The sequence below is a fragment of the Mus musculus genome, chromosome 1 (assembly GCF_000001635.26).
Source record: "Mus musculus strain C57BL/6J chromosome 1, GRCm38.p6 C57BL/6J".
NCBI lineage: Eukaryota > Metazoa > Chordata > Mammalia > Rodentia > Muridae > Mus > Mus musculus.
The window spans coordinates 110,706,995-110,714,464 of NC_000067.6; positions in this window are offsets into that span (position 1 = coordinate 110,706,995).

A 7,470-nucleotide genomic window follows, 5' to 3' on the forward strand; every position below is an offset into this window, starting at 1 on the left:
ATTTTGTACTTACTTCCTATAGTATACGTTGGAAAAATATTTGGGGTTTCTATTCCACCTTAGGTAAATTAGTTCCCAAATAAAAGATATAAATCCTTTATATGTCATATAGCAATAGAATTGGCCATATGTCATCACTCTCTGCTTATTTTTGTCTACTTTCCTGCCAATTAACCCAAGATACCATGTGATATGTTCCACGAGGACTTGTCCTACTCAAACATGTTGGTTTTCATGGCCATGGTTCATGGTGCTTCATGGTGCTTCTATTTTTTATTGATTTATTTATGAGCTATATGATCAAAGTTAGGGTATAAAACCCAAATTATGTTTTTTTTTTCAAAAACTTCATGCTAAGATTTAGACTGCCTTATATCTGTACATGTATTATGTATGATGGTATAGTCTCTGGGACTTCTCAGATACACAAAACCTATTTTTTTCTGGAAGATGCTTTTGCACTGTAGTCATCCATCATATCTAGATCTTATAACCTTTCTTTTTCTGCTGTGTATAGAAGCCTGAGTCTTTAGGAGAGCTTTTTCATGAAGGCATTCTATTTATGGCTGAGTATTCACTTACTGTCTTCACATTGTCTGACTCTGGGTCTCTATATTTAATACCACCTACTGAAAAATGTTTACGTGATGAGGGCTGAAAGATGAACTTATCTATGGGTATAGCAGAATGGTGTTAGGAGTCAATTTGTTACGGTGGCTATTAAATGATAGTTAGCAGAGGATTTTCCCTCGGGCCCATATACTATGTAGTCTCAGGTTATTGGCCTCATTAACAGTGGCAATCAAGAGTTACATCTCATGGAGTGGGCCTTAAATACATTCAAAATGTGGTTGGCTACACCCAAACATTTGTACCACTATTGAACCAGTGATTCTATATGCTGATGACTGTTGTATATTACAACATTGGTAGCTTATTGAAAGTAATGATGACTTTTCATTTTGGTAGCACTTTTAGTATCTTCTAGCACTATGAATACTAGTCAATAATGATGAAGCTATTTGAACACCAGATTTATTTCTCCATGTTTAATGCTGTATTTTCAACTATGGAATCCTTGGCATTAAGATGTTATTGTGAAATTATGAAGGGTGGCCAATAGCACTGTCAATAGCCTGTAATATTTGGGGAAATTAATGTGACATATCTCATATCTACTGGTCTTATAGAACTCCATGACCCAAAGCAACTTTGTATTGTGTTGGGAATTTTAGGTATAAAGTTTCAGCACAGTATATCCCAGAGAAATGTCAGAGATGGATCCTAAAAGCATAACCGGTGCACACCTTTAATCCCAGCACTCGGGAGGCAGAGGCAGGCGGATTTCAGAGTTCGAGGCCAGCCTGATCTACAAGTGAGTGAGTTCCGGGACAGCCAGGGCTATACAGAGAAACCCTGTCTTGAAAAACCAATATATATATATCATTAAGACATATCCCATATTGAATCACTCATCATGACTTGCTTAGCCTTCACTCTTATACAATTCAGGCCACCTTTCTAGGTATATCAACACTTATAATAAACTAAGTCTCCCCACATCAATTAAAGAAATATACCACTGGCTTGCCTAATACCGAGTGTGGTAGAAAATATAAAACTGAATGTTTTATTTGATGAAATATGCTGTTTAATTGGAGTATTATCTCCCGCATTATATAATCAAATCATTTAAATATTTTTATATGTTTTAGGAAGCTTCTACAATGCTAGGATTCTATATAATTTTTCAAAAGGCCTTTTGTGTAAGCTCTGCTCCCCCAATTAGCTTCTCTAACCAGGACTTTGATTCCTCTTCTGCTTTTAAACATTTTATTCTAGGTTATTCTTTTTTTCTTTCTGTAGACTTGTATTTTAAATTCTATTACTCATAAGACCCTCCTCCTACATTGTTCCACCGACACTACCTAACATTTGTGGGTCTTCTAAATAAAAATGCATATGTAAAGCTTAAAAGCTAGTATCCACATATAAAACAAAGCCTGCATTGTTTTCTCTCTCTTGATTTAGGTTACTTCATTACGTCCACCATTTAACTGGAATTTTAACAATTTCCTTTTTCTTCAGTGCTTAATAATATTCAGTTGTGTAAGAGGATCTTCTCTTTGCTAGCCATTTATCAATAAATGGACATTTATGTTGTTTCTGATTTCTGGCTATTGTGAATATACCAGCAACGAATGAGAATGAGCATATTTCTCTGTACTAACACTTAGAGTCCTCTGGATCTTAGGATGGATCTATTCTCAATTTCTTTGATATATATTTTAATTAAAATATAATAATATTGCATACTCTCTTCTTTTTCTTCCTTGTATACCATCAGATGTCTTTTCACTCCAACACCTTCTTTGTCACTACTCTCAAAATAACCGCCTTTTCCATTTATATATATGCATGTATGTGTGTATATGTATTCAAAGAAAAGGCTATTAATTTATATAATATAATACATATGAATAAGTATGCAAAATATATAAAATCAACCCACTGAATCTAGTTTTATTTGTGTATAAGTATATAGTTACAGGAATCAATATTTTTATTTGATAGTAATTGGAGCTGTTGCTTCATTTCAAGTAGCTAATTTTTCATCATACAGCTGTCATTATTTGCCTGTTTGTTTGTTTGTTTGTTTGTTTTGTTTTGTTTTTTGTAGAGATTGGACACCCTGACATTTTCCCCTTTCAAGTTAAAATATTCACTGATACTATTATTATCCCATTCTTGTTTATGTGTACATCCACAAAAGACATCCACAAAAGACTTCCTTATATTCTGGCTCTTACAATCTTTTTATTTATTCATTGATAAAGTCACCTGAGCCAATGATGCAGTAGTTCTGATTTATCTATACCTAGAAGGGATATATAGTACATGACTTATTTATCCCTACCTTGATTCCAGTTGCTGATTTATATGTTGTTCTACATGTGAGGTAAAGGGCATTTTCTTTCATGACCAGAGATGGTTAAACTTATCTGTGGCTATAAGGATACTATTTGGAATGTGTTTAGGAAGTACTATGTTTTAACAAAATAGTGGTAGTGTATACCATTGAGAGTGTCATGAACTTGCTTTCCCTGGAATGATTTCTAATAGTTCTAAAATTTCTAAAACAAGAAAATATCTCCTTTCTTATGGGTGAATCTTAAGTGAAATTAGACAATTATTGACTACCACCAACTTATAAATGTTATTTATTCAAAATATGTCCTCAAGAGTCTTTGAATTCCCTGGGATTCTATTGTTAATTTTTTTTATTTTAAACTGTGTTTTTAATTTTTTTATCCTCTCTCTTTTTTGGAAAGATGAAACCTTCCTATGAATAATAAATATAGAAAACAGAGGAAAAGTCCAGGACAAAGGCACAAAAATATTTTTAACGAAATCATAGAAGAAAATTTCCTTATCTAGAGAAAGATGTGCCTATCAAGGTACCTGAAGTACACAGTGCAGTAAATAGTTACTACCAGAGAAACAATTCTTTCCAACACATAAAAATAAAGATCAAAGAAAAGTTAGAAAAAACTGAAAGAAAACAAAACAACAACAAAACAAAAACAAAAATAACAAAAAAAAGCTCACATATAAACCCTACCACATAAGAAAAGTACTTGACATTACAAAAATAATTCTAAAAGCCAGAAGAACATTAAAGGATGTCATATAATCTCTAACAGATCAGAGGAAGAAAGGTCAGCTACTCATTTTGCTTGAATGAAAGTGTTTTGTTACGACTCTAGAGTGTATTATACAACTCTAAATTTCTCCTAAGACTAAATCTTATCCCCACCAATGTTCTTTCCTCTCCACTGCCTCAAGAGGAACTAAAGAAGAAAGAAGACCCATGGGGGCTGGCCACTGGCAACTAAAACTGCATTAAAAAATCTGGATGTTGCTGATCATCTGCAATTTATCATCAAACAAAATAGCAACAATTTGTTGATAGTTCTACTACATAAATTAATTTGAAAACTTTTTCCATTTGGCCTTGCTTTGGTTTTTGTTTTTGTTTTTTGTTTTGTTTTTGTTTTTGTTTTCTTTTCACTCTCAGTCTTGCAATTATTAGAACATGGCCTGCAAGGGACTAGGGACATAACTCCCTAACTCCAATACTGGAAATAATGTTTTTAATTCTATATCCTAGGTAAATTAGGTATAATGTTTACTTATAAATTAAAGATAATATTGATTTGACATCCCTTATATGCATACTATGCTGGGGATTCTACATATAGAAAATATGACTTTGGATAGATTTTAAATAGTTCATTCCATTTTTCAAGCAAAATTAAAGAATTGTATTTTTTTAATTTAAATTTTAAAGATTTGCAGATGCAGAGTTTTAGTTATGCTGTTGATCAATGCTATTATATTTATACAGCTTTCAGTATTTTCTTTTTGAAAAAGTAGATGAGTTGGTCATCTGTAGAAATATACTAATTATTTTATGAATTATAAAAGTATATATTGATAAGCATTAAATAATATGAAGGTGATTGAATACCATTTTTATACCAATATGTGGTAAAGGTTGGTAGTTATCAGTTTAACTGGAAATGTTAGGTTATGGTTTTCAATACTATATCCAGATATACAAATGATCTATATCATGAATCTGTCTTGATATCCAAATAAGAGAATCTTTCATGTTTTACGTTCTTTTATATGTATGCAGTAAAGAGGTCAAATACAAGGACTCAGTCTCAGTAAGCACTCTACATTGAGCTATGTCCATAAACTCCAAATATATCTTTAGATTCATCTTTAGTTTCTGAGCCACTTACTAAATGGATCCATTCACATAAACCTTACACAATTGCAATTTAATCAGTTAGAGAGTTAAAATAATAAGACAATATACATATTTGCATACTAGACCCATATTTCCATCCTCAATATTCTACTCATATATTAGACATGTACGTCTTTTTTTTTCCTGTACCAGATCATTGAATTCCTAAAGGCATCTTCTATCCTTATTAAGGGTATATGTATGTATGAATAATGAAACACATGTTTACATCATTGGACAAATGGTTTTGACTATATCGGCAGTAGAGGCAATATACTTGATTTCACCTCCACATAAAATTTCTGACACCATAATATTCTCCTTACTTTTTACTACTAAGAGGCTCATTAAATTTTTATGTGATAATTGTAACTTCTTTAGTATGCATATAGGCTTTTTATGCCTAGGAATCATTACAAGATAATGTATGTTAAATGCATTAAAATATATTATTAAATGTATAATAGTAATCACATTCTTCATTTCAGAGTATTCAATTATAATCACTTAACTAATGTTGGCTTAATTTATTAATATTATTAATATTGCTTCATGTTAATTTATTCCTCACATTATTTTTCCATATATTCAGATTAGGTTTCTTTCTCATAAAATGTATCCTGATTACAGTTTCCCATCCCTCTACTTCTCTACTCTGTGCGTGTGTGAGTGTGTGTGTGTGTGTGTGTGTGTGTGTGTGTTCCTTTCTGTCTCTAAATATCCCTCTGTGTCGCTCTGTCTGTTTCTATCTGTCTGATTCTGTCTGTGCCTCTCTGTCTCTCTGTGGTTTTTGTCTTTCTGTTTCTGTCTCTTGCTCTCTCTGTTTCTTTCTCTGTCTCTCTCTGGTTCTTTGGCTCTCTTTCTGTCTGTCTATCTGTCTCTCTCTCTCTGTCTCTCTGTCTCTCTTTCTAACCCTCTCTCTCTCTCTGCCTCCTTCCCAATAGTGTTTCCTGATCTTTGAGGGGAGGAATATGATGGCGATGTCCCATTTGGAACTGAATGCTTTAAAGTGCTTTGCTCTCATTCCCATCTGCTGCAGAAAGAAACTTCTCTGAGAATGACAGAAAGAGGAACTGATCTTTGAGTATAGCAGAATATCATTAGGAACTATTGTATCACTATTGTAATTTTTAATATAAGTAGAATTTGATTTTACCCTAGTCTCTAGGCTATCTAATTTATGGTTCTTGATGGCCCAAGTACTGTTGGGTATAGGTTCCATTTCACGTAGTAGGCCTTAAATCAATTCAACATTCTTGGTTACTCATACAAACTTCGTGCCATCTGCCCCAGCATATTTTCAGGCAGGACCTTTTAGAGTTGATGCTTACATTTCTCTTTTGGTAGTATTCAGAGAGTGACTTCCTGTAACAACAACAACAAAAAAAAACCAAACAAACAAACAAAACAAAACAAAACAAAACAAAACAAAACAAAACAAAACAAAAAAAACTAGAATATAGGAGTAAAGATTTGTGTAGGCATCAGCTCCATGTGTCCATGTTCATTGAGCTGTGTGAGTATCATCTTCAGCAATGGGACCTACTGACAGTTGAGATTACATTTCTATTATTTGCAACTTCATTAGATTGCCTTCATATATTTTAAGGTGTTTCCAATAAACTAAGTTTTCACACCAACCTTTAAGTGCCTCTTAGTTCTAGATTCCTGTCTCCATATTGTCCGTCATGCCACTTCTCTGCTTCCCTTTCCTACTTTTTCCTCCCATTTTAGTTTTCCTCCCAACATCCACCCATAAAAATCTATCCTACTTTCCCCTCCCAGAGAGAATTCTATGACCCCCTCACTTCTTCCTTTAACCTCTCTGAATTTGAAAATTGTATTAACGTTAAAATGGTGTCTAAATTCCTTCTTTCTTGTTTGTATTTCTCAAATTTTCTTATAATGTTACCTGCTAAGTACCAAGCTAAATTCATCATTAAATATATGATATGAATATGAATATCTATGAGTTTAATGTAAGAAATTTTAAATACAATCTGGATGTAGACATATTTATTTAAAATTAGCAATACAGTTAGAACGTAATTGTTTTTTCATATGTGTGTGTGTGTGTCCATAGAAGAAACACAGAAAAACTGTATATTCACAACGGCAGAGTGAGTTTTCTTTTATTTTCTAAAGTGTCTAGGTAATTGGTAAACACATATTGTGACACATATTTTGTTTGCTAGTATTGTCATCATTACAATAGCTGATAACAAAACAGTGTGTTCAGTTGTTCATAAAAATAAAATATATTTATGACAGTTATGAGATTAAAATGTAAATAGGGACATTCACTTTTAAGTAAGTTTTGTTGATGACAATATGCATTGCCTTCAGTGACATCTGTTTCCAAAACTACATTGTTCTTTAAAGAGTGCAGTTTTCTTTTTAAATAATAAAAATACTATTTGATAGTTAAAATACGATCAAGAAAATTTATGTTATACCAAATAGTACAATGTCTTCCACAGAAAATTTATATATACTAATTAAATAAACTCTATTATATTCTTTTATATTGTACCATATTCATTGTTACTTTTTAAAACATGTTTTTATACATTCCTGTTTTGTTATTATATCTAACATAAAACAAATAAATAAAAGAACTCCAATGAAAAACCTCATATTTGTCTTATTTT